This window comes from Podarcis pityusensis (assembly GCF_964106645.2).
Source record: "Podarcis pityusensis genome assembly, chromosome: 6".
NCBI lineage: Eukaryota > Metazoa > Chordata > Lepidosauria > Squamata > Lacertidae > Podarcis > Podarcis pityusensis.
The window spans coordinates 38,253,878-38,281,167 of NC_138030.1; the positions used below are offsets into that span (position 1 = coordinate 38,253,878).

The 27,290-nt window shown below is 41.8% G+C and overlaps 1 protein-coding gene and 1 long non-coding RNA gene across 3 annotated transcripts in view; one reads left to right on the forward strand and one right to left on the reverse strand.

The window, feature by feature from the left end:
• Positions 1-27,290, forward strand: part of PLXNA2 (plexin A2) — a 403,964-nt gene that overhangs the window by 95,772 nt on the left and 280,902 nt on the right. The gene's annotated exons all lie outside the window — the stretch shown is intronic.
• Positions 17,704-21,678, reverse strand: LOC308479358. Its single transcript, XR_013987641.1, has 3 exons — positions 21,582-21,678; positions 19,231-19,315; positions 17,704-17,838 (listed from the first exon to the last, which is right to left on the reverse strand). It is a non-coding gene; the product is annotated as an uncharacterized lncRNA (long non-coding RNA).

Sequence of the window (27,290 nt, forward strand, 5' to 3'; positions counted from 1 at the left end):
AACGTTCCATTAATAGTCAGGAAACAAATACTGGCAAAGTCAAACAACCATCTTACATCAAGACATTATCAGATGCCAGTTTTTTCTCAACCACAACAGGCACTTTCTTTGCATGAAACAAAGACTTTATTCATGAAGACTGGCGTGCTAACTCATTTTACATAATTTGTCTACTGTATTACAGTTGGAATTACTGCATGAGAAACCAGAAAATATGGTTATGTAAATTGCCTTCAGTTAAACCAAAACAAAAGTCTTGTTGATCGATGCCGTGTTAACTCCAAGTTATACTACTTTAGTACAGTCTACATAGCTCTGCCTTTGATGACTATCTGGAAACTGCAGTTAGTTCAGAATGTGGTGACTGGGGCTGCAATCTTAACATCACTTACCTGGGTGTAAGCCACATCAAATTCAATAGGACTTACTTATGATTGGACATGGTTAGAATTATGTTGTAGATTACTAACTTTGACAGGACATTATGGTCATATTACACTAGTGCTATGCCAATTGCTGTCTCTCAGTCCCTTTTCAGGTCCAATTTAAAGTGACAGGGTTTTTTACCTTTAAGGCTTACAATTTAGGACCGGAATACTTGTAGGATCCCCTTTCTTTGTATATGCCTGCTGTTATGTCTGAAGCAAGGGAAAAAGAGGGTCTTTTCAATTATGGTGCCCCAATTACGGAATGCTGTCTCCAGAGGACCACCAGGCACCTACCTACCTTGCTGTCCTTTCAGCACATGGCAAATATATTTATTAGTCTTAATTTTGTCTTAATTTTAAGCCTGCTGCCACATGTCTGGCATCTGGTCACCCTAGTGGGTGGGAATTCCCTATATAGTATATGCAGGTAAAAACAGCAACCATAGATTTTATTGTTACCACTGGTAACCCATCCTCCCTAATCCGAGATTATTTCAAATATCAGATGGAGGCAAATTCACAGTCATTTGTGTGTTTTAGTCCCAAGCGGAGGTAGAGGAGAAATTCATTTGGCCTGCATTTTAAAGCGAACCAAACTTTAAGCAGGTGATGAGCACAAATATTTTTCCTTAGTATGGTGTTTTGTTTTGTTCTGTTTTTTGTTTCTCTTGTTGGTAAATAGGAAGTTTCCTTATACAAAATCTGGTCATTGGTCCATCCCCTTCAGTATTGTCTACCTTAACTGGCAGAAGCTTTCCCAAGGTTCCAGTCTCTACCAGTCCTACCTGGAGATGCCATGGATTGGATGTTCTGCATGCAAAGTAGATGCTGTGCTGTTGAGTTTGAATGGTTTAGTGTTCTTATTTGTCGCAGTATTGCTTGTTGGTTTTAGAACTTTGTAAGTCACCTTGCATTCTTTCTTTCTTTTAAACTGAAAGACGACCTACAGATGCATAATCAAATTGATTTTAGTCCTGCATTGTGTCTCCTAAGAGCCTACGTCTTCAGTGAATGCTGTGTGTTGTGGGTGACGGAGGTTTTATCATCCCTCCTGAACTTCTTTCAGATTAGAATAAACACTGAAACACATCAGCTGCTCTCTGCTGTTTTCTAAACTAATCTGCCCACCTCATTGCCACATCTCTCAGGATGCTAATAATTGCTCCAAGACACTTCGACTTTCATTAAAGTTCCTTTCCTGAATTTGACCAAGAAGCAAGACAGAGCTGTAAGTGGAATTTTGGAGGGTAGGGAGAGGGATATGGAAAATAGAATAGAGTGGGGAGGGGGGGGAGGGAGAGAAAGAGAGAACCTCCATGTTATTAGGGGAAGGAAAATCATTTGACAATCAGCCTCTGGCAATCTGGTGGTGCTGTCTGAGAGAACAATTTACCTGTCAGCACCCATCAGAATGGGGGAAGCTAGGAAAAGAATGGCAGCTGTATGGAAGAAGGTGGGGAGGGAAGAGGTTCATGAGGAGGTAGAAGAGGAAAAGGTGAATCACTGATGAGCGCTGCACTGTATTCCCAAGAGGCTTTGGTATGTCTGGGAGGGGGACCTCCTGTGGGTGCTTACCATTCTTTCCATGATTCACTAGCATTTTTCCTCTAGAGGCAGGTGATGTAAGTTTCAAATATGGAGATTCAAGTTATTCCGCACAGCAGTGGGAGTTCCCATTTCCATTGTGTTTGCTGCAGCCCAGTCCCCCCCCCCCCAGCTCATCTTGCATGAAGAAATAGAATATGAACCCTGTGGGGAAACCTCTGACATGCTTAGCTCAAACCTCGCTCAATATTTCCCAACCTAGTGCCCTCCAGATGTTGTGAGCTACAACTCCCATCGTCCCTGACCATTGGGTATGATAGCTGTGGCTGATGGGAGTAGCAGTCAAAAACTTCTGGAAGGCACCACCAGGTTAAGAAAGGCCGAGTCGGGTCAAGGTCACACACAAAGGATCTGTGATATTATGCATGGGCTGAACCTGGGTGCTTGTGCCCAAATTACTGGACTCCTACCTCCTTCTCTGCAGACTGTTTCTTCCCAGGTCTCTTGCTTCTTTGCTTTATCAGTTTTCCCTCTTTCTCAGACTGCAATCCATCCCTATCTTCCCTTTGCAGACTGCTGACGTGTAGCAAGTCTATCTAATAATCCATCTCCATGTTCCCTCCAGCACTTATGTGACTGGCTGACTGGAAACTGCCAGCATTTGGGGGGTTAATGCACCCAAAATAGCATACTGACTCTCTTTAGGGTGGAAAATTAAAACTGCCACAAATAAAGCCCAAGAAAGAAAGAAAGAAAGAAAGAAAGAAAGAAAGAAACCTTTGTAAGTCAGTGGTGTGTCTCCTCTGAGTTATGGAGGCTTCCTCCTTTATAAAAGGCATGCCCTCCTCACAGGTGAGGAATTATAGCAACCCATAGATGCCAGCATTTATTCCACTTCTTTCCCACCCACCCCTCGGTGCAGACAACAGGTGTCTTATGATAATTGATGCCAGGCTTTTTTGGCACATCTAACTAAGGAGCAGACTGTACAAGGAATGCAAGTGATGTGACTTATTACTCCTTGGGCCCCAGAGAGGAGTTCCTGACTCCAACCCAATCAAATAACAAAGAAGAGAGGCAGTAAAAATCCATGAACAAGTCTAGGCTTGATTAACCACTTGGGCTAAAAATATCTCAGTGCCGCCTCCCACCCAATGTTCAAAGCAGAAGCAAATCCGGTGTCCCTGTAGCATTAGAAAGGGCAAGTGGTGGATAATGTGTTAGGAGAATGACTTGCATCATTATGTTATGATTGTTCCCAAGTACTTTCTTATTTTCTGTATACTCTTTGCTGATATGTACTGCATTTATATCTAACGTTGGAGCTGCAATTTAAACATATGGAGCTGGCTTCCCTAAGAAATTGACATGTTTCAGAACATTCCCAGAACATACAACAAGCCTTGCTGGATCAGGCCAAAGGCCCATCTAGGGAAATCTGGAAGCAGGACATGAGCACAACAGCACTCTTGTCAACCAGCAATTCCTAGCAACTGGCATTCAGAGGCATACTACCATCAGTGGGTGTAGAAAATAGCCATTATGGCTAATAGCCATTGATACCCTTACTTTCCATGAGCCCTCTTCGCCCTGGTGGTACCTTTCCTGATCTCCTGTATACATTCCAGCTGAGCTTCTAATATGGTGGGTTTAAACAACTCCCAAGCATTTTTTTTTTCTCTCGAGAGAATTGACCCATCATTTTACCATTGCCCTCATTTTGGGGACATTTGCTCTTTAGAAATCAAATGTGACTGTGTTCAATTTTCTTGACGATTGTCCATTTACATATATATAGTACTGGATAGCACCATGGTCACTGTTCCCAACCACTTTGACAACAGTTACATTTCAAACCCTGTCCTTACTAATAAACTCTATGAACTGCTATTAAACCCACAGAGAGCACAAGGTATTTCATAACATGTATGCAGACAGGATGACAGGGTGCAATACAGGAGAGGGTTCCTGTACCTTTAATAATTGTGGAATCCAGATTTCTCATGGGCCACGTGGTTGCCACCTCAGCAGAAATGTGGCTGCATGGTAAAGTTCGACTGGGTGATTATGATTGCTGGTGCAATGCAAATAGCAGCAAATGTATCCCACTGGAATTAATTACCACCATCTAAATAAACCACTGTAAATCACACTGCTGCATTCAAGCCATTTTTGGAACCCATTCATGGATGCCTGTGAGTTAGCAGAGACCAACATTTGACAGAAATGTGACTGCATCCGAACTCTTGATATGAAATCACAGATTTGGTAACTAAGCAGCTGCCATTTCAAGAGAATGCTGAGGCTCCGTTCCATCTCAGCTGAGAGATTTGTGTCTGTGTCACTGGAGCCTTCTTGTCTGGTGCTTCTTGTAAACTTTCCAAATGAATTACCCCGTGTAAGTCACACGCTCCTCCTCCTCTGGACAGCCTGCACTCTGATCTGTCCTGGCCCAACCTTTGGGCACTGCAGTCCTTTTTTGCTATTTCTAAGGGGCATGTGACTTGAGGCAAGGTGATGTCTGAGTAAATTGACCTTGACAGAAATCTATAACTACTGGTGCCCCAGAGGTACAAATGTCTGAAGGTGGAAACAAACCGGTTGCATTCTGGAATCTATTTCCATCCTTGCATTTGCACAGTTTTAAAAATATTTTTAAAAAATGTTATCGGAATCATCTTTCTACATAATGATTCCGCTACATAGATTCAAGAGTTCTAACAATGTGTCCAGCTGTATTTACTGCTGATTTGGTTCCCTGGTTCCCATTATCAATTGTGTGGGTGGACAGGGAACATCATGAAGTGTAGTCCCTGGTGTGTTGACTCTAAGTGACTGAATGCATCTGAATGCATCCCTCTTCAAGTCAGACACTACAGACTTAAATTGCCTTCATGGTTGTTTCCTCTTTCTAGAGAATCATGGGGACTGTTCTGCGGCATGCGGAAGGGGCTAGAAACCTCTTAGCATAAAATTCTCAATACCTCACCATTGGGTATTTGGGGAAAGCTATGGCAGCAGAAGTGATATAAAGCCAATATACGTTTGTAGCATAGATAGGCTTAGAGGACAATCTGTGACAGTGACAGCACAATGCTTTTGAAGAAAGATATGGTATAACTTGCTCCATTCCGCCTAAAATTTTGCCATATTCTCTGAACTACTAATATGGAGTGGCGGATAGTTCTGCATAGACCAGGAAGATCTGGGTTGAAGTTCCACATTTCTTTACGCAAGTTACTGCCCCCTCAGACTAGCATTGTTAAAATGAGAATAGTAGCTGGTTGTCTGCATGAGGATCTGTTAAAGTGTGGATCACTAAGAATATTGGCCCAAGTCTTCCTGACTCCATTTTGAACTCCTTACTCCATCTTGAAGTACCTAAGCAGGCGGCTTCTACAACAGCTTTTCCTCGCAATATTGCCCATTTCCATTTAGCTATCTTTCACAACTCCAAGTTCTCTTTCCAACAGCAGTTACATTTATATCCCAGTCCCACCTTTCAAAGTGGAACATATGGTTCTCCCCTCCATTTCTTCCTCACAACAACCCTGTGAGGTATGTTAGGATAATAGTGACTGGCCCAAGGTCACCCAGTGAGCATCATGGTTGAGTGGGGACTTGAACCCTGGTCTCCCAGGTCCTCGTTCAAGATAAGCACTACACTGCAGTGGCTTAATTAGAGTACAGTATGTTAAATGAGCACACCTTTAAGAGTAGCAGTTTGGTGTTAATTTACTTAGCATTGAGGAAATGATTGTAATAACATTTGTAAGCGGGGCAAGAACCCAATCAGAAGAAACAGCCATCAATAGTCCAAAGGTCTATGAAAGCTTGTTTCATAATTCCCAGTCTTAAAGCTGCAACAAGACTCTTAGCTGTTTTTGCTGCAAAAGACTAACATGGTTACCCCTCTGGGAATTCATAAAGGAAAAGTAATAGTAGTAGGAATAAATATTAATTGATCTCACACATGAAGCATTTTTGTCCAAAATTTGATGGCATGGTCTATTATGGTTCAAGATAATCCTCAATCAAGTGAATAGGAACAAAAGAAGACACTTTGTACTGAATCAGACCATTGGTCCATATACCTCCATATTGTCTGCATTAACTGGAAGTGGTTCTCCAGTGTTTCAGTCAGGAAATGTTCCCAAACCTACCAGAAGATGCTGGAATATTCTGCATGCAAAGCAAATCCCTCCCTCAAAGTGGATCAGCAGTCCCTTGCTGAAATTTATTTGACTCGGTTGCATCTGTGACAATAAGTTCCAGGGTTCGGTGCCCAAGTTGACAACCACAGAACTCTGCTTCATGTCTTGCCACTCTCATGTGACTGGGGGATATGTAGATGTTGTGGGTTTGCCTTCCCAGCTGTTCCCCAGCTGTGCTGCAGCCTGAGGCAGATGGATATTCAACCAGAGTGTTCTTTTTTCAGACAAGTTCTCTCTTTTCTTCTGGCTTTTGTTAAGGCTCAGCAGTGAGGGGAATTACAATCCACAAACATTCCATCTAATTTTAAACTGTGTAAATTATTTTTTAAAAATAAGCAATGAGTTATTTTAGGAACAGGTAGCATGTTAATTTAACCAGGATGGATGGCTTTGCCTTCCCCGACTTAACGGCTTTTGTATTGTGCTTGATTATTTTCCTTTTAAATTGATGGTCCTACCCTGGCTGCCCCATCACCCACATCTGCACAACTATTCTTTCCTATTTTGAACACAGACATAGACTGCCAGCACAGCTGTGCTTCTGGTGACTTATTTTCTCTCTTTGTAAACAGAATCACATAACTATCTCCCTTACATGTACAATATATGTGCTGTAATTGTTGCTCCTTTTTAGTTGACTAGGAAGCTGCTGCAGTTTAACCAATGCAATAATTACTGGGGTTCTCTTATTGCTCATAATACTGAAAATTGACCATATGTGTAGTGGGAGGATGTGTCATGAAGGTGCAGCTGTAGCCCAAGGCATCCTTAACTCATCAGTCTATAAATAAACTCAGAAAGCTACAGCAGTTGCACAGAGTTTACAGATCCTTCTTCTGTTTTAGTGTATGGGTCATTGCTTATTTACATAGTACTATAGTGATCTACCCCAAATTGTACTCTTGCTGCATTTTGTGGAAAATATTCTGAATGTTGCTTGCTCAGAATTAAAAGCTAAGCAAATTTCCTCAGACGAAAATGCTGGTGAGGTCATAAATGTCTGTTTATAATTTCCCACTCTCCATCTACATTTTGTTTTCATTCTCTTCAGTCTGTTTTATTTTTTATTTTTCCATTTGTTGAAGTGGTAAGGGGAAAGAAAGAGATGTAAAGTAGTAGGTAATCAGAGCTGCTTCAGAAGTTCCAGTTTGTTCTTCCCAAGATTGGTCCTGCAAGTAAATGATCCCTGTACAATAACTTATGGCTTATGAAGGGGTAAGACACATGTGTATATGAGGATCAGATGTAGGGCACACTGACAGTTATGGAATGGCTTAGCATATCCAGGTATGGCTTGTGCATGGCTGTGGGTATAAAGCTTTGTCCCACTATTATTACCGTCACTTGCTACAGTGCTCTTGTTAGCAAGATCCTTTTACAAAAGATCCATATAATTATGGAAAGTTTGCTGGCATGTCACATGTACCTCCTGGCTTATGTGCAATTTGATGTATTATAGGAATAATATAATAGCTCTTGGATTTTTAACTTGATTGGGTTTCAGCTGCTGCAGTGTGGATGGCCATCTTTGTGGCAGTTTCCAGCTGCTCTATCCATCCTGAGCTGTCCATCTCCTGCACCGTGGCATTATTCTATCCTTTATTATTACAGAGCAGAGGTTCAGCAATGGTTCCTGCATGTGGATGGCTAGATAGATAGATAGATAGATAGATAGATCTCACCCTGATATTTTATGAGAGGGTTATATATAATTTGGGCTCATTGCTTGCACCTGATACTGTCACCAAAATGCTGTTGAGGTTGCTCATAGGACTGGTCCATAATCCTTAGGAGTGGGATGATGTATTATTGAGCTGCTCTTGGCTGGAAAATGTCATTTGGGTAGTTTTGATGCCAGTTTGTGTTAAGTGACAAACATGGCCATTCAACCCCTATTCTCTATTGCTTTAATCTAGGTGGAAAAATAATTTAGTGCTTTGGAGAGCAGCAAGCCTACGTTTTGATTTCTTCAGTGTAATACATCTAGCCTCCAAGGATTCTGTTGAGGACTGTCCAAAATAAATAGATTAAGATGAGGAGGGTAGACAAGGGACTCCGTGCTATACAATGTAATTCAGTGCTGATTGCACTGAGCAGGAGAAGACCCTCCCTTGGTGCCATGGTGCAGCTCATTCACTGATTATTCATATTCTATGTGAATTGTGCAGTTTGCATAGTGATTTATTCATTTTCTTCAAAGTATCAAAGATGGGATGCCAATTATTATTTATTTTCATTTACAATCTGCCTAAAAATATACCAATCCTAATGGGCCAATCATCTGATCTAGTAGTGAGAAGCCAAGGTTCATGTGTGGAATTTAATTAGCTCCCAGGTGTTCAAAATGAAAAGCAATCCATACGTTTCTGGTAAGAAATGCGAAGGAGAATCCATGCTTGGCATATTATATTAAATTATATATGTGTACACCAGCATGGCAAAGAAAGTAAAATAGACAGTTTAGCTTTTCTAAACTGGGTATCCTAAATGTTTTGGAGACACATTAAGGGAATGCAATTTTTTAAAAAAATAGGTGCTTTATGAAACTTAACAGATAATTTATCATTTCCTTTGGGAGATGCTCAGTTCAGTGTCACAGTTATCAGGGCCTGATTGTATACAGAATTAGGTGCTGAATCGGTGGACTTACATATGCCTAATTCCACATTAGATTGCAGAATTTTACTGTATTTTTGGTTTCTATGGAAGCCGCCCAGAGTGGCTGGGGAAACCCAGCCAGATGGGCGGGGTACAAATAATAAATTATTATTATTATTATTATTATTATTATTATTATTGCTTTATGTAATACATTATTTATGTGTGGGTGTTTGGAGTAATGACTCTGTGCGGAGACATCTAGGACTACTTCCTAATGAGGTTTGGACTGGGCAGCTGACCTACTTCCTTAGCTGGGGGATCCAGAAGATGGTGTGCTCCTGGAGACTGGTAAAATATGACCCTCAAGACTGAACTATTTCAGTGTGCTCTATGAGTACTTCCTTTGAGGTTGGTCTGGAAGCTACAGGCAGTAGAAAATGCAGAGGCAATTGGATGGCGTCTTGTATGCCTCCTTCCAGCAACTCTTGCAGCCAAGCTGATGCCATATTGCTTTCCTTTCCTTTGGACCATATCACTGAGGCCAAGAGTGGGGTCCTGTTCTCTGGGCAGCCCAGGACCTCCATACACACTGGCTAGGCTTGCACACTAGGGAGGTCACTTCAATGCTGCTAATGCAGTGGTTTGACTTCACCCCCAGAAGTGCACTCAGTTATCTCTCAAGATTGGTGGGTGCCAACAACAACAGGCTACTAGGTACATGTTCCCCAGTTCTAAAAGTGTTTTATTGGCTATCTATATGCTACCAGGCCAAGTTCAAGGTACTTCTGCTAACATGCCAGGCTCTATATAGCTCAGGACCTGTGTCTGATGAAACACATTCTCCCATAAGTACCTGTGCCCAGACATTGAATCCATCATTCTTTTGATGCTGCTGCATTTGCCCTGAATGAAACTCCCTTCCCTTCCCTTCCCTTCCCTTCCCTTCCCTTCCCTTCCCGATAAGACCTGTTGCAACCCCTATGAGGCTTTGCCACCATTTAAAATTATATATTTTTGCTCCGGCTTTTGGTTGATTCCCCCCCCTCCTCTGCCATTTGTCTTTCATATTTTTATTTTCAGTAGGTGCAGTGGTTTCTTTGAAGTGCCGTGGATTGTTTCAACCTCGCAGTGTGGTTTTAAATTGTTCAGATTGTTGTTGTAAACTGCTTTGGTGGGAACATGACCTCAAAAGTGGTCTATAGACCTCATATAAAAGTATGACTAGCTCTACCACTTGAATGCTGCCCGGGGCATGATGAAGCACTGTATGGGAACTCAGGAAGTTACATTATGCTGAGTCAGATTATCTGGCTCAGTGTTGTATACATCTGCTTTCCATATGTTTTGGACCACAGCACCCATTAGCCCCAGCCAGTCCTGATGTGAGTTGTAGTCCAACACATCTGGAGAGTACCAGGTAGGCAAAGGCTGGTATACACAGTCTAGCAACAACTCTACAGGAGTTCAGACAGGGTTCTCCCTTTCCCCAACTTGGAGATGCCAGAGACTGAACCTGAGACTTTATGCATGCTATAGCCCTTTCCCTGAAGATTATTGGTGATAAATAGCAGTAGTAGCAGTGGTGTTTCTGTTCTATTACAAGCAATACATTCCCAGTATTTGGGGGTTGGTTTGCATGTGGATAATGGGTTTTATTTTAATGAATTGATTGATTTTTTTTGTTTTGTTAGCGTAATGCCATGTCAAAAATCCATCTGTGCCAGTACTTGGTCCAAAGGGTGGGATGGAGCTCTTGTGGAGTGAGCTATATAGACACACATCTAAGAAACAGGGGTATATGTGAGAAGTGTACATATTGGAGAATCTCCTTGCATATTAAAGAAGGTGGCTGCAGTAGAAGATGCTAGGGGACCTGAGATTTTGCTATCCAAACCAATGTTTAAAATGAAGAAGCCTGGAAGCATGTTTAAAATGCTACTGGGAGATTCTTAGGTTCACATCCTAATTAACAGAAGCAAATACAGAAATGGTGCTAAGCAAAGGCTACATGTATTAGCATTTAATTATATAACAAAACCCAAGTCTATTATAGTCACTCCTGGGAACAAAGATAGCAGGCAATGTAAGGTGGACTGGAGTTACATTTTTTTAATAAAAAAAATCTGTAATGAATTCATTTAAATATATACTATATTGCCTGTCTCCATCGGGGACATCTGAAACTGTAGATGGACTACAGAGCTGAGTTATGGTCAGGTTAGTTAGTTGCCTGCTCCTTCCCTGACCTCTGTTCCACACCCAATGATAAATTTGTCACTATTTTCACATAGGGCCAGTAGCTGTGCTTCTCTAAGGATAGAATGAGTAGTTTTAAGAAACAGATTCAGTGGCACTTTTTCATCTTGTCAAGAGGAGCACATTGAGCTCTTTGGTGTGAATTGCATTCATTGTGATTAACCCTGCAGGTCCTTGTGTTAATATCAATACACTGATTGTTTTCATAGGGTTTAGATGGCTAGCAAATGACCTACAAGCTACAGTCCTAAACACACTAGGAAGCAAGCCCTATTGAACATGGCAAGCATGAAGAGGATTGCGCAGTTAGAGCTTGATTGATTGAGCAATCTATTTAATTAATTAAACTTCCTTATCACCTGCCCTTCACTGATATATCGTAATTACAAAAATATACAAAAATATCGTAATTAAAACAAGTACAAATGATACTAAAATCAAAAATTGAAACCACAAAACTAACCAATGTGTCATAATGATGGTAAGAATCTCTTTCCTCCTGCCTCTTCCAGGTAGGAAGGGGTTTAAAAAAAAGAGTTGTGGATATGGTTAAGTGGGTATAACAGGAGAAACAACTATTTTTGCTTAGAATTCTGATACCTGGATATGTGACTATGTAATTCCAATGATCTGGCGGGAATGTATTTTCATGCTCCTCTGAATAGATACATTCTTTAAAATGTGCATTATCAATTACTGATTGCTATTTTTGCCTCAAGCGAAACAGCATAAAGACAATCCTTCTTGGGGCATGACCTCTTTACACTAGAGAATGATTGTGGTGGCATTTCTGAAAGTATGAAATGTTAACTTTTGAGCATTCATAAATTATGCATTCTGGTGTAAAATTATGCAAGCGTGCTTGTGTGTATAAAGGGGGACTCATAAGTGTCCCTTTGTGAAAGGAACCTTTGTTACCATAGCTTCCATTGTGAGTTGTGAGCTCTTTGAAACCAAACAAATATGGTGCTCTAAACCTGAATGGGTATAACCCAAGTCAATTTTGATCCTGAACCATTGGGGAAGCATTCATACATTGTTTCCAAAACTGTACAGATCTGGTTCAGGGAGATGTGGTTATTGATCATTTCATTACATTACTGATCATATTGCATTGCACTTCTGTCCAACGAAGGTCTATATTGATCCATCAAACTGAATAGAAAAGCATATGCCCAGGAGAGCTCTGTAACACCACAGCATGGAACGTCCATACTTTTGGATCTCCTTTTCCCATCTTCTGCATGTGCTACCTGTCTTGTGTGATATCTCTGCACTCTGAGACAGGTTTTGGCTCTCTTAACACAGGCAGATAGACTTACCTAGGTGAGAATGCTCTGGGACTTTATGATGTAGGATGTAGTTAAGGACCAGTTAGGTAGTACTTTGGCTTGAGGTTGTACAGTCTGAACACTTGAAACCTTCAAGCTCCATGGAGGTCTAAATGTGGAATTATCTATGTGTTTTATTTACCCCCCCCCCCAAATTAGTAAACATAAGGGGGGGGGAAATGGATTGGGGAAGAGATCCTTATATGAGCAGAATATTCCAAGTCTTGCTGACACATAGAGTCCATGGCATGTGATTTTACCAGCACAAGAGACTTAATATGAGGCATGATACTAAGCTAGGATGACGGAGGGTCTGATCAAGCCTTGAATCTCCTATAATGTTCCTATGTCAATAAACCCTTGCAGAAACAAATGGTGCACTGAGCTAAATGCTCTTCTTCTCTTCTCTGGGCAATCAATATCTCTGAAGAACAGAATGCAATCCCTCGCTGTTTGAGAGATAATTGAAAAAGTCCAGGAATGTAAATAATTAACACTATTTGTAGGATATGGTGAGCTCTTTCCCTAGTGCCTTGTCAGAGTAAGTTTGTACCATCAGATTGATCACAGTTTTGATTGATGTCTTAGTAATTCTCGAAACCCCCCATTCAGGTGACAGTACATTGGTCATAGAGTGGTTGTCTGGACCCAACTGATGGCTTGCTTACAGAAAATCAACTCATGGCTCTGCTTTTGGGGCACTATATGTGTGAGGGCCAGAGAGAGAGGGAGAAGTATTAAAATGGGAAGTGTTGTAATGATACAGATCTTCTAAAGGATATGTTGCTGCTTTTCCTTTTTTCTTGTACGACAACACTACTCTGGTGCACAAAATCGCTGAATTATAGGACTGGAATGGATAGTCCTCAAAGTCATGCGCTTGACAGAGTGAGGGCAGTTGGGGATGTATAAGCAAGGGCATACCATAGATCATTTCAACAGCATATCAGGATACAGCCCCAGGAGTATACACAAGCCCAAGCCCCAGACTGTTTACCTGTGTAGAATCTGCGCAGCCTTCACACACGCATAAACAGAAACATCCAGGGTGTGAAAGGTGACACAAAAATGCAAGTGGTTCTAAAACTGTGGCTCGAATGACAGGTTTGTTCTTTACAGCATTTCTCACTGAAATAACATCCTTTCCCCTTAGCACATAGCACATAGTTCTAGGGGCCAACTGACCACAGTCTTGAAGGTTATCTTTCTCTGGCATGTTGCTTTTGTGAAGAACAGGTGATCAAAAAAAGCAACCTAACATATTTACTGTGCTTAGGGGTAATTAAGTTCAATGGGACTTCAGATATTAGGGTTAAACTGTTAAATTAGACATATAATCCGTAATAGGGAAAGGCCACTGGTTTTAGGGTAGCCGTGTGTCTTGCTTTACAGAGGACAGCCCTCTATTTGAAGACATCCTCTTGATATCCAGTTTAAAGATAACTACAAGAAAGGAGTGCAGACTCTTGAAGTTGGCTGTCAGCAGTTAGCAACTGGACAGCAGACTGAGTGGACAATCAAGTTACTTCTAAGTGGCTACAAGCCTCTGTATACCAGTTGCTGAGAATCATATGGGGAGAGTGCTTTCTGGTTGTGAGCTTCCTATAGGTGGCTGGTTGGCCACTGTGATAACACAGGATGCTGGTCTACATGGGGCTTTGTTCTGATCCAAAAGACTCTTCCTCTGTTCTTATGAAGTGTCATTCCCAGAGGCATTTAGGAGGGCAAGGGACTGATGCTCACCAGCCAGGGTGACACTGTGGTCTAAACCACTGAGCCTCTTGGACTTGCTGTTAGGAAGGTCGGTGGTTCAAATCCCTGTGATGGGGTGAGCTCTAGTTGCTCTGCCCCAGCTTCTGCCAACCTAGCAGTTCAAAAGCACGCCAGTGCAAGTAGATAAATAGGTACTGCTGCAGCAGGAAGGTAAACAGCATTTCCGTGCACTCTGGCACTTGTCGCAGTGTACCGTTGCACCAGAAGCGGTTTAGTTATGCTGGCCGGAAAGCTGTCTGTGGACAAAGCCAGCTCCCTTGGCCTGAAAAGTGAGATGAGTGCCGCACCCCATAGTCACCTTTGTTTGAACTTAACTGTCCAGGGGTCCTTTACTTACTATTAAGTGTCATTCCCAGAGGCATTTAGGAGGGTGGGGGACTGATGCTCACCAGCCAGTGGTGTCACGTGGTGTGCTGCTGCCACTGATAAGATCTGCCTGAACTCTCTCTCTCATATACACACATCACCAAAATGAATTGTAGCCTTATTCCCAAGGGCATTTGGGAGAGGTGAAAGGTGGCTACTATTTCATAATTTCTGGAAGACTGCCACTGTAATGGTGGTGGGGGGAAAAGAAGCTTAAATTTTGCTTAAACCCCACCCCCACCCAACTGCCTCAAAATTTAAGCAGGCTTCCAAGCTGGCTGCTGCCAAAACAAAGGCTAAATTTTGTTTTGAAATGAAGATGGGAGTTTCCAGAATCTGGGGAGCTCAGATTCTCAGAATAAACAAGTGATTAGGATAAATGCAAAAGTTGGCACTTGCACATTTCCCCTTGCCTTCTATGCTCATCGATCCTTCAGATTTGGCCCCAGTGGGGAACAAGCACCTTAAACCCTGCATCAAAAGCTTTGTCAGCCTGAGAAAGAAGAAGAAGATGATGCAGCTATTGATAAAGAAAATGCCTAACCCACTGCAGTGCAATGAAAAGATTAAGTGTGGGGACTTGGCTGAGATCAATTGTAATGGCTTTGACCCTGCCATGTGTAAAGCATCTAGGGCAAATGCAGAGTGACAGGTTAGGGGTCACTGATTTGGAGCATCAAGGAATCAGAAGAGATAATAAGCAGACCCTCTCCCTTCCAGGTGAGTGCCTTGCAGGATCAGCCACAAAGCCAAATTTACCAAGGCAGAAAGACCCATGGCTGAGCTTAATGGGGCATGCCAGCTACTTGCGTCATCTGTTTTCAAATAAGGGCTCTGTGCTTCAGAATGGGGGGGGGGGGAATAGGAGGGAGATTTGTTTTCTTATTTAAATCACTGGGACTAGTTTATCTAGAACTTTCAGTAATGCTCAGATACAGTGATTTGGTCTTGCTGGGTTGAGTTCTTATATGTTACATGGGAGATGAATGAAACTGCAATCACTATGAAGTTGTATTCCTTTGAAATGTTTCGGGGCAAAAGGACAAGGCCTTATCTGTGCTGGAATAAGTGATCACGTAGCTGCACTAATGCAAACTGATGAGGTGCAGGCCAAGGGTACATAAGAACTCCATGTATGACCTCAAACATTTAGACCTATTATTCAGCATAGGATTGCCTACATTTTTTCAGAGACTTAAATTGCCTTAGCAACCATCAGAAGACTGCACAGTATTTATCTTTCTGAGAGGCAGACTGCAATCAGATCCTTAAGGAATTAGAATTACCTGTGCAAGCTCATCAGGCATTTGAGGAGGGGATAGGCTGGCAGAATTGCAACAGAGGGCAGTCCACCCCTAGTATTTTGGTGCAGGTGAATGCTTTTTAATCTATCTCTGCTTGCATGGTGGCACTTTTTTGATATTTTATGCTAATTTCCTACCCATCCCCCACCAAGGGTACATAGGGTATGTTTATGGCATAAGTGCTTTTCCAACTCCATAGGATGACACTCTGAAGTCCCTTCCCAGCGTCTGCTCTGTGCAGCTTGTTTGCTTAAACAGCTGCCACTTATTGCCCTTGGGGTAGCAGCACATTATGGGCTAACTGATTTCGGTCCTTTAAATCTATAAAGAATAGGAAGTGCTATGTCAATATAAGTCAGTCTTGTATTATTAACAATAAACGGTGTAGTATGTACTGTGGTATATAGACTCATAAAAATAAAGTAGCTACACTCCATAAGGAAGAGGAATAACCGACTAGATATAACTATAAGGTGTCTACTTACATACTCATCTCACTAAGAAATATATTGATGGTTTTCTGCTGTCTGGTTAAAAATCATCTTCCTCGAGTAAGACTCTACTGGTGATATCATCATGTGAAAGACTCCCTGCGGGGGATATTTTGACAGAAAGTGTGATAAAGTATAATACTATGGATATCTCCCCCATTTGCTATTTATGAGGGATTCTGTTACCTAGAGGGATTAATCCTCTATCGTTTTACAGTACAATATAGATTTTCCCCACTGTTTCTCTGCATATATAATAAGCTAACATTCTTAAGCATTGCACACTATGTGACATGTTTTGTGGCAGGGTTGTTTGTTTGGTTTTTTTGGGTTTTTTTGCAAACTAGCAGGGTATTTCCCTTCTCTGTCCTGTCTCAAATCATCACTACCCTGAAATTACACAAATTTCAGCCTTTTTAGAAAAGGAGAATTGTTTCTATGTGGGTTCTTTTGGTTTTTTAATTCAGCATGGAAGCACAACTGTAGAGATAAAGAAAATGTGCAGCGGTTCCTTTTTTCCTGTGTCAGAAATATGATTCTTCTCCTTCATACACTGTTTTCCCTGATCCAGTGATCATCCAGAGACAAAAGATAGAACCATGAGAACAGCTGTTTAAAAAAAACAAGGAAAAGAACCCTATAAACTTCACTAAAATCACCACCAACTATATGCCTTACAGAAATGGAAGGTTTTTTACACTAGAGTTTCTGTCATATGTTGGGCATTTATTTGATTACCATGCTTTATTCTCTGTTGGCTGCACAATGGACCTTCCTCTCCCTGTGCACCATCTAAATCTGTTCTGGGTTTCTCCTTGCTCCAGGGTTTCCTCTGATTTGGGGAGGGTGCAGGTGGCTCATGGAGAGTAGAGGCAGGAGTTCTGCCATGGAGGTGGGCAGTATCCAATGAAGTGCTTCCATCATTGCTATTTATGGTATTTGCATGCCACCAATTTACAAAATGTTCTCTGGGTAGTTCACCAGAGGAAGGGAAGCATGAATAAGAAAAGAAAAAGTAGCAGGATAAAAAGAACGCGTAGCAAAAGAATAACAGCAAAGTGGATACAGTGGTACCTTGGGTTACAGATGCTTCAGGTTACAGACTCCGCTAACCCAGAAATAGTACCTCAGGTTAAGAACTTTGCTTCAGGATGAGAACAGAAATTGTGTGGCGGTGGCACAGCGGCAGCGGGAGGCCCCATTAGCTAAAGTGGTACCTCAGGTTAAAAACAGTTTCAGGTTAAGAACGGACCTCCAGAACGAATTAAGTTCTTAACCCGAGGTACCACTGTACTAAAAAGCCCCCAGAAGCAAGGAGGCTGAGGTGAGAAAATGGGAGACCAAAGAGAAGAAGACTGCAGTAGTCAGAGTGAGAAATTACCAGGGCATGAACCATATATTTGCAAAGCAGAAAGAGAAGAAGGGTTGTACTGTATATTTGTACTGTTGTAAACAGAGGTGGAACATTATCTTCTTTCTTCCCAGCTCCTTTCAGATGTTTGCCTTTTAGAAGATGGTTTTCACAAAATCTGCAAAATAGAACTGGGATATGAAATATTTGGAGTACAAAATGAGTGGCTTTCCTTTTCCCATTTTACTGTATACAAGACAGGTAGCACCTTGTCCTTGTTAACGCCTTTGCTGGTCACTAATGTTCTTTTAGTATGAACTCAGAAAATATGGTTTGAATTAACACTAGTGAGTTTGACTCTTTTTTCAAACCTACAATGAATAAATCTGGGCAAGCTGTAGCAGTACAACAGCCTTCCTTATGAGAATTTTGGCAAATTCTGTTTTCACCTGGGCCAGAAACACTCTTGAAACAGCTTTTCTTGGAGCTGCTTATGGCTTCTAACCCAACAGAGGCCAGGCCACACAGAAGGGTGCTGTAACCAGTACAAGTCGTATGTACAGGTGGACAATTATTTTCCCCCATTCCATTTTGTAATTCCTCCACTGGTTGGCTCTGCCCCACATTTCACTTGGCCTGTGTTTCCATTTTACATGGAAAAATCCTGTAATTTCAGAGGTGACACATACATAGCTTCCACTTGCACAGATTTCCATTTATTGTGTTTGTTTGTGAATCATTTTCTATGTGATTATGTGCATTATAACACCCAGCTACATATATATATATGTGTGTGATCATATACACAATCTCATCCTTTTCGTGCAATCTTGACTTGCTAGTGTGAATCCTAACATGAATATAGATCCCCCCCACCTCATTCTCTTAAAGACACAGAGACGGTTTGTCCAGTTTGACAGTACTGTACTGCTTCTAAGTTCTGCATCTAGAAACCTTCTCTACTAAGAGGAGAAAGAGGCACTGTCCATTTCTTTCTTTCTAACCGAGTACCATTGAGGCAGAAAGCCTACTAACAGTAGGTAAAAGCCACTATAACTGTAGCTGTGGCTTAATGGTATATAGTGATGTTTGTTTCTGAGCAAAAACTCTACACAGAGCAATCCAGAACTCTGCAGCTGTTCACTTTCCATCCTCAGATTTGTCTAAGGCTCTCCTAAGAAAGGAAGGTGCTGTGGTCAGAGTTCCATCTTTATCTCTGCTCTCAACTCTTTCAAAGTTCCCAAGGGCCACCATGCCCCCCCCCCCAAGAGGCTGTTCTTACCCACCACAAGAATCATATTATACGAGGCACGGACATTTATTTGAGCATTCCTGCTCCTGGTGCCAGGACTAGCTAAAACCAGATTGTCTAGCATCTAGTATTTTTGAGATATTTTTACACTTAAAAGGTGTGCACAGATGTCTCAGTTCCTCCATCAGAAAAAAAAGATATTTTACTCAAGAAGATTTCAACTTCCAAATTAACGTAAGGCCGTTATTAGATCAATCAAAATGGCACAACATAGAGTGCATGCTTTTGAGTTCTCAAGTAGATTCAATTCTCACTCACCAGGGATTCCTCTTAAGGCCTAATTCAGCCGACTATGATGGGGGTCCTCAAAGTCTACTTTCTGCAAGTTGACAGACCTGTCGCTCTAATGTGTGAAAATAATTAAGCATTAGGAAAGAAAATTCAATCACAAGGGGAGACAATTTCATTTCTAGCCTCATCTTTCTGGATTGGTTTCCTGGCGCTCTACTGGAAGCCTCAAACACATTTTCTTTATACCTTATGCCATTTATCACTTTAGATTTTCGGCAAATACCGGCAATCACAAATCAGCACATTTTTAATTTGCTGGCATGTTTCAGGCACATAATCATACTACATAATGAAGCAGCCTAGGCTAACACCTAAGATTTAACCAGGAATTCTTAAGATTCGAAGAACTAAGGACTGGGGTGTAGTTCAGTGATGGAGGACATGTATAAGGTTAGCTGAAAGAATATATTCTCCTACATGTGCCTACCTGAGCCTTGATATCTCTTCCCTGCTCTGGATTCCCCTGACAAATGAAGTGAGGCTTCTTTAGTAGTGGCACTCCAGCTATGGAATCAGCTAAGGAAAAGACTGTGTGGTCTTTTCAGCACTAGGTGAACACCTTTCTATTCGCCAGTAGTGGGACATGTGGGATGGAGCCAGAAAGCCACTCTCCCAACATACATATCACTGCTGCTTACCTGGACAGGACTGGGGTGGGATGATAGCAAAGTCACACCACCATGCAGCTGAGCTGACACAAGCATCTGATTAACCACAGTGTTTTTGATGATGGAACTACATGCCCCAGCTTCACTGCTGCCCCAACAATCCAGGTAAGCAGCAGTCACACTGGTATGACTACAATACCCACTGCAGCTATTCATGCAAGGCTTTTAAACAACAAGCTTCACATTCTGGACCTCTCAATTTTAAATTGTTATAAATTGTGCCTTAATGTTTAAGTAATTTTTAAATAGTTTTATCGGTTTATACTGTATTTTAATGTTGCATTTATTATTTATTGCTTTGTAAGCTGCCATGAGAACCTCTGTTATAGGGTGAATATATAAATGTAGATGATGAAGATAATGTCATTCCTAGTTTAAAATTGATATCGAGAGGTTCGGAGGGTGGCAACATGAGAACAGGCTTTCTCTGCAGTGGCTCCCCATCTCTGGAATGCTCTCCCCAAGGTAGTTTGCCTGTCGCCTTCATTATACACCTTTAGGCACCAGGCAAACATGTTCCTTTTTAAACCAGGCCTTTGGCTGATCTTATTGACATCCAATGCCCTTTTAGAATGTGGCTCTTTTTGGGTTCTTTTATTAGGTTATTGTTTTTGTTTGATTTTATATGTTGTGGTCTTGTTTGTGAACTGCCCTGAGACCCCTGGGTATACGGCAGTGTATAAATTGAATAATAATAATAAATTACATTGAGAGCCGGAGAGTCACAGTTAGCCAGATTTGACTCTGTTGGGCCAAGTGGGCCGAATACTCTGAGATATAAGATACAGTAACTTCCTTTACATTTCTGGAGCTGCAGTACAGTTATGAACTACAGCTTCCATCACCCTGATCATTGGCCATGCTGGCTGGGGCTGATGAGATTTTGGAGTTCCAAACGTCTAGACTGTGTCAGGCCAGAGAAGGAGATTCACATTGTGCCAAAGCCAGATAGCTTTGAGCATGTCATTATCTTTTCAGCCTCAGTTCCTCATCTGTAAAAATGGAACAGTGATCTATAGCAGTGATTTCACAACAAAGGGGGCTATTTTGGTTGAAAAAACTAATAAACGAGGGTCAAGTAGTGTGTGGTTCAATTCAGCATGGTTAACATAACTGCAGGTGTACCACTCCAGGTGAACTGCTGCCCATGTGGGCTAGACCAACTACATGGGTGAAGTAGATGGTTTTTAAAGAGGATCACACAAATTCATGGGGGATAAAGCTATTAATGGCTATGTTCTATTTCTACTGATGGAGGCAGTATGCTTCTGTATTCCAGTTGCTGGAAACCACAAGAGAGTGCTGTTGTACTCAGGTCCTGCTTGCAGATTTCCCATAGAATCTGGCTGGCCACTGTGAGAACAGGATGCTGGACTAGACTGGCCTGATCCAGCAGCCTTCTGCTTATGTTCTTAAGTCTTTCCTATTCAGCTAACTTTGCTTGTATACATGGCCTGGTTTGCCACACATAAATAGCTAATCATATGGAGAGGTAGGCCTGCAGATAGAGTCCTTGGCACCAACTATGTATCTGGGGTAATGTTTGAATTGAACCTAATCAAAATGAATGTAGAGACCCTTGTGTAGAGTGTGTCACAGCACATGTCTCCATTTGAACTACTGCAGCATGAAGCACACAAAAGCCCTCACTTGTCCCCAGTTCCTTCAGTTAGTGTCCCTTTGTTCTCTTCATACTTCCCTTGCATAGTACATTTCCAGCAGGACCACTGACATTGGGTGGACTCTGGGCTGGAAGGCTACTAGAATTAGCTTTCACATTGTGTTTGTTCTGGAAAGATAAGAGGGAAAAGAGTGAGCGTGGAGGGAGGGAGGGAAGGAGGAAGGGAGGGAGGGGAGCAGTGCGGAAGTTATGCATGAATCCATACTGTGAAATTAATACCAAGAGATATGCTCTAGGCTAGCAATATTTCTACGGGATTTATTTTGGAAATGGAATATTTTTACCTCAGGCGATAGACCTGTCTCCCTCACCCCACTGGCTTCCAATCCCGGTGCTGAGGAAGCCAATGGATACATTTTCTGTCGGCTCTGTGGAACAACTCTAGCTTGCAATGTGATACTGAGGAGGAATTTTAATTTCATGCTGTGTACGGCAGGCGCATGCACCAGTAGCAGTTGTATAATTTCAGATATGAATAGATGTACAGTATTCATAAGATGAACGAATGTGTTGCCTGCCATGCAGCTTTCATTTCTTCCAGCCTCTTTGCCATGTGCACATCACCCTTGTTGTCCACTCGTCATTGCTCTTGCTAAAATCGAAAGTATGTCTTTGCCAGATGGACACGTACAGCAGCGAGAGGAGTGTGTCTCTTGGTTACACTACGAGCAAGTTCACGGCCCTTTTGTTGCTTTAATTTCTCTGAGAAGATCCAAACATGATGCTGTTTTGCTTGGAAGGTGATATTTTTAACCTCCTGCCTCTCTTGCTTAGCTTTACAAGCTTTAAACGAGAGCAGCGGTAAGACAGCAGAACCCATTAGTGCTGCTAGGATTACAGGGAGGTTGTTAAATAATTAGCTACTTTATTTTCTTAAGTGAATCACCCACTGGTGGAAATGGTTGGGCTGATGGCCCTGGAGATGTAGGATACTTATTTCCCTGCTTGACAAATCCGATGGTAAAAGCAATTCTGTTGGTGTTGTATAGTCTATGTGCAAAAGTTTAGGACAAGGGAGTTTCATTCTCTGCATCACTATAAAAGTGTTGCACACAAGAAGAGCCCTGGGTTGATGGCTGTTCTGGCTGAAATCTCAGCTGTAAAACAAATATGCCAAAGCCAAGAAAAGCTTTAAATGTCTTCTAACACCATCTCTGAGATGAACAACTTTGCCTGTTCTCATACTAAACTGTTTGTAAACACAGCCATGCATTTCACCATGTCCATCAAAATCAACAGACTTTGTTGCTTCACAGATGAATAAATCTTCAGCTGTATGGAAGTAGATCTTGCTAATTTGTCTATGTGGTTGGGAAAAGATGAATACCCAAAATCATATGTTGCAGTTGCCAGAGAAGTGAATACAGAGGCAGAAAGCCTAAGGTTTGAGGGATTTATCAATAGAACTAGCAGAATTGGCTGGGATAGGTGGGTTTGTAAATGAGACTAGAAGCATTTGCAACAATACAAATGATCCTTGCTCCTTTTCTCATCTTATCTACTTGACAGCCACTGGCAATGCACTAAGTTGAAACCCAGCAGTGATAGAGCTAGCTATTTGCATTTCCTGCCAACCTGCTTGAAGGATGGTGGAACCCGGCAGAGTCACCAGATGGACCTTGCTTTGTAGAAATTAACAATCCTGATGGATTTGTCAGGTCACCACATCCTCTCTTGACTCTTAATTCCCATCCTGTAATTCGTTTTCAAACCACCAGGTGGAGAATGACTATTGTCATTGTCTAAAAGCACTGTTGGTCTTGGTTTGAGGGCTAAGTAGCCACCCAAGAAAGAGATGCACAGCTGAAAGAGTAAGGCGGTTCATAGACAGGGTGTTCTGCAATCATCAGTTGCAGGATGTGATTGATTTATTTAGGACAAGCATCACTCATGCTTGATTTAGAGGCTTTCTAGTCAGAAATAGGAATGTTGGAGGAATTCAAGTTCTACACATTCTTCTGCAAACTCCACCCACTAGATGAATGTGTGGATCAGAACTGAGTTGTCCTTTCCATTTCTCTAAGTTTTGAGATATCGTTTGCAACTCAAGAAACATTCTGAAATGCTTTGAAATGTATATTTTAGGATGAAATATGTTAGAAATGCATACATGGGATTGAGTGGGGAAATACACTTCCAAATATTAATTTAAATACAAAATTCAAAATTGCAGATAGGTGCAGAAATGGGAGGGAACAAACCTATGAATGAACACACGTGAAACTGGCATGGATTGAAAATGGACGGATCCAGCCATCCCTAGTCAGAACCAAAAATGCTATTTTTAGTGTAAGAAATGCACATTTCCAAGCTAAGCATGAATTTGGCAATGCCTTATCTCCTAATGCTATGTTAATCTTTGTCTTTTCTTGAATTAGTTCCGATTAGTTCTTGCAATGTTCCGATAGGAGATACAGCAGATTACGATGACCACTCTATCCTTTGAAGGGTCTTTCAAAGGACAGCTTGTGGTAACCATGCTTTCTCCCAGTAGAAAAGGGGGGATTAGCCTTACCCTTCACCCTTCTTACTTCTATGTCATATTCAGACCAGTTATACAACTGGCACAAAGCTGAACTCTCCCCCCACCCACCCAGTCCTTAGAATGTACATGCCCTTCCTCCATGCACAAGCCCCACCTCATAATGATGCCGGTTTTTCTGCTTTAAAATAAGGCACTGTGTCTTCCTCCAACTTAGCCTGCAGCACAAGCATTGTAGTTAACATTCTCAAACCTTTCCTTGACAACCGTGTGGGTCCTAAGCTTTCCTTATTCTACAAAAATGAAAGTTTAAATCCTCACAAATGTTATCACAAGGCAAAAATGGCTTCATGTGCAGCTGATGAGCTGTGCATTCTTGTAAACCTACATGCTTAATTTCTTGGTGATGAATGCATTTTAGCCTAACTGTTATCCGTGCACGCACACAAGCTATTTAGACTTAATGGCTATGGATTGATACAGCTGGGGAACTCATTAAAGAGTTCAGCAGCAAAGCAGACTCATAATTAATAAAATACAGACTTTCATTTGAAATCATTGCCCAGAGTAGCTTGCTAATAGCGGCAGAGCCGTCTGCTTGGTTCAGTCAAGCGCTCAGTTTGTCACCATTCCTTTGGAAACCCACACGGCCTTGAGTTGGTATTCTCCCCCTAGATGTTAATCTGAGGTGCACATCAAGTTCAACAAAATTCCCATCAGCGCCGCTTCATTGATTGAGGTGTTTTCTCTGGGGTTTTGTAGTGGTTGTGGTAATTTAAAAGAAAAGTAGCAACCCCTTGCTCCTCAGACACCTGGGATGAACTCAAAAAAACCTAAGCAGCCAGCAGTTTTGCCTTTCTGGAAGAAAAAAAGAAATTGGGCAAGTTTACACTTAACCTTCTAGTTGTTCATATTTGTGGGCCAAGAAAACCAGGTTCAACTTCCCCTCTGCATGAAGCTTCTTCATACATTTATGATGTAGAGTTTTGTATTGTGTGGCTCTGAAATGCATGAGACCACCTGCTTCCCCACAGTGAGTGAACTCAAAAGGTTCTGGCAGGTGTACCCTCTGCCGGCACTGCTACTAATACTACAAGTAGCCATGCAAGCAGTGTCCTTGCCAATAGAGGTGCCCAATGTGATTATCTCCAGAGGTTGCTGGGTTACAGCCCAGATCACCTCTCACCATTGGTCATGCTGGCTGGGGCTGATGGAAGTTGTAGTCCAACAACATCTGAAAGATACTACACTGGCTACCTCTCCGGATAGCAAATCTAGTGTGTCTTGCTTTAGTTTTCAGCACTAGTGCTTTATGGCAGGAGCTTCAGGTAAGCACTATTGAGTTCGAGGATTCAAATAGTATTTATACTGCTTTCAGAAAATAGTTGGTTAAAGCAGTGTCATTAGGTAACAGTAGACTGGCTCTCTTTTAATGGTCCTGTGAATTACCTTGCTTGCTTCAAAATATCATAGCTTCATGCTCGTTCTGCTGAGTCCCTGTACTTCTTCCCCAAAGTCCTGCCCTGATGGCACTATTGGTTAGTTGCTACATTGTCATCTAAAGTACACACTGAATGAGCTAGGCTGAAAAATAAACTAAGTGCTTGATTATTCCAACTGTACCTGTTGACGATTTTGAATCTTTCAATAATTTTTGTCACAATAAATGGTTCCTAGCGAAACACTGCAGTGACTCATATTGTTTCTGCTGTTCCACAAACACAATAAAAATGGATTTTCTTTTCTAATTTGAAGTATAATGCACAGCTGCTTTTTAGTAGAATCAACATGATAAACACTCATAATGGCTTGTGCACACTATGGCATAGCAAAAGATTTGCTACCCCATGCTTTGTCTGTATTCAAAACCACAAGACACTGAACCCCACAATGTAATTTGTCTACAAGTCCTTTGTAGGCCTCAGTTCTTTCCCTTAGAGACTTCTGCAGTACACCAGAGGAGCTGGAATCCTGCAGTTTTGCTCACCAACCTCATTCTCAGAAGCTGAATGCAAACCACAACATGCCTAATGAAATGTGACATGGCAGCAAAGCATTGTTGTTATGAATCTGTGTGGGCTTTTAAGAACAAAACATGGAGAAGCTAAAGGATGAATCTTATGAGAAACAGCAATAACCAATCTGGATGTCCTGACAACAAGTATTAATAGGGCATTCAAATTGGAAAAGAGGTTGTCTGGGGTGGAACGGGTTCCTTCAGTTAATATTCCAGGCCAACCCTGATCAAAATTGCAAATATGCTGAAGGGGGATGGCTTATGGGATGGATTTTTATTTTTTTAAAAACAAGCATAAAACTTCAGTAACTTATATGGGGGAAATCAGATTAACATGTTGGTGCACACCTAAACATAGTGCCACTCTTACTTCCATGCATTCATCAAACATACGGATGTCTAATGCTGTGTATCACCATTGACCATGCTGGATGGGGTCAACAGGAGTGGGGAGTCCAAATCTCGAGCATCACATGTTCCCCACCACTGATTTAGAGGTTGGGGAAGGCATTTGTGAGTGATGAATTTGTGGGGACAAAGTATTACTGGAAGTGCTAGTCAAGGGAGGTTAGGGTAGTGTAGGGTAGGGCAGCCCTCAGCAACATTTGACACCCCCCCCCCTCAGCTCTCACACTGCCTTACCAAAGCTTGAGGGCTCTGACAGGGTACTAGAGACCTTCCCAAAGCTTAATTAGCACTTTCCCAGCTTTGGGGAGGTGGTGGGAGGGCTCTTGGACTCTGCCAGAATCTTGTACCTCCTTTCCAAGGCCAGCCTTGCTACCCCCACCCCCATACAACAATTTTTGGCCTTGCTTCCCACACCCACGCATGACAAATCAGTCTAGACAAAGGCACTTAAAGATGGAAGGAGACACATATTGCAGAGCAGTTTAAGGGAGTGCTATTCCATGTATAAAGGAGCAACATGGCAGGAAATACAGAGATGAAAGTGGGAAAAGAAAGCAATGGATTCAGTAGCGAATGACCTTGTGTGCAGTGCAAAGTAAAAGAAGGGAGCATAAGATAGGGCTAAAATTAATTTCCTAGTATCCAGCCACAGTCCTAGTGTGGGCAACAATGATGTTCTGCTTTCTCCAACATCTCTCCCCTTTGGGAAGTTTCTATAAATGCATGTCATTTGTGAATAAAACTTCTCCCATCTATTTTAGCTTCTGAGCT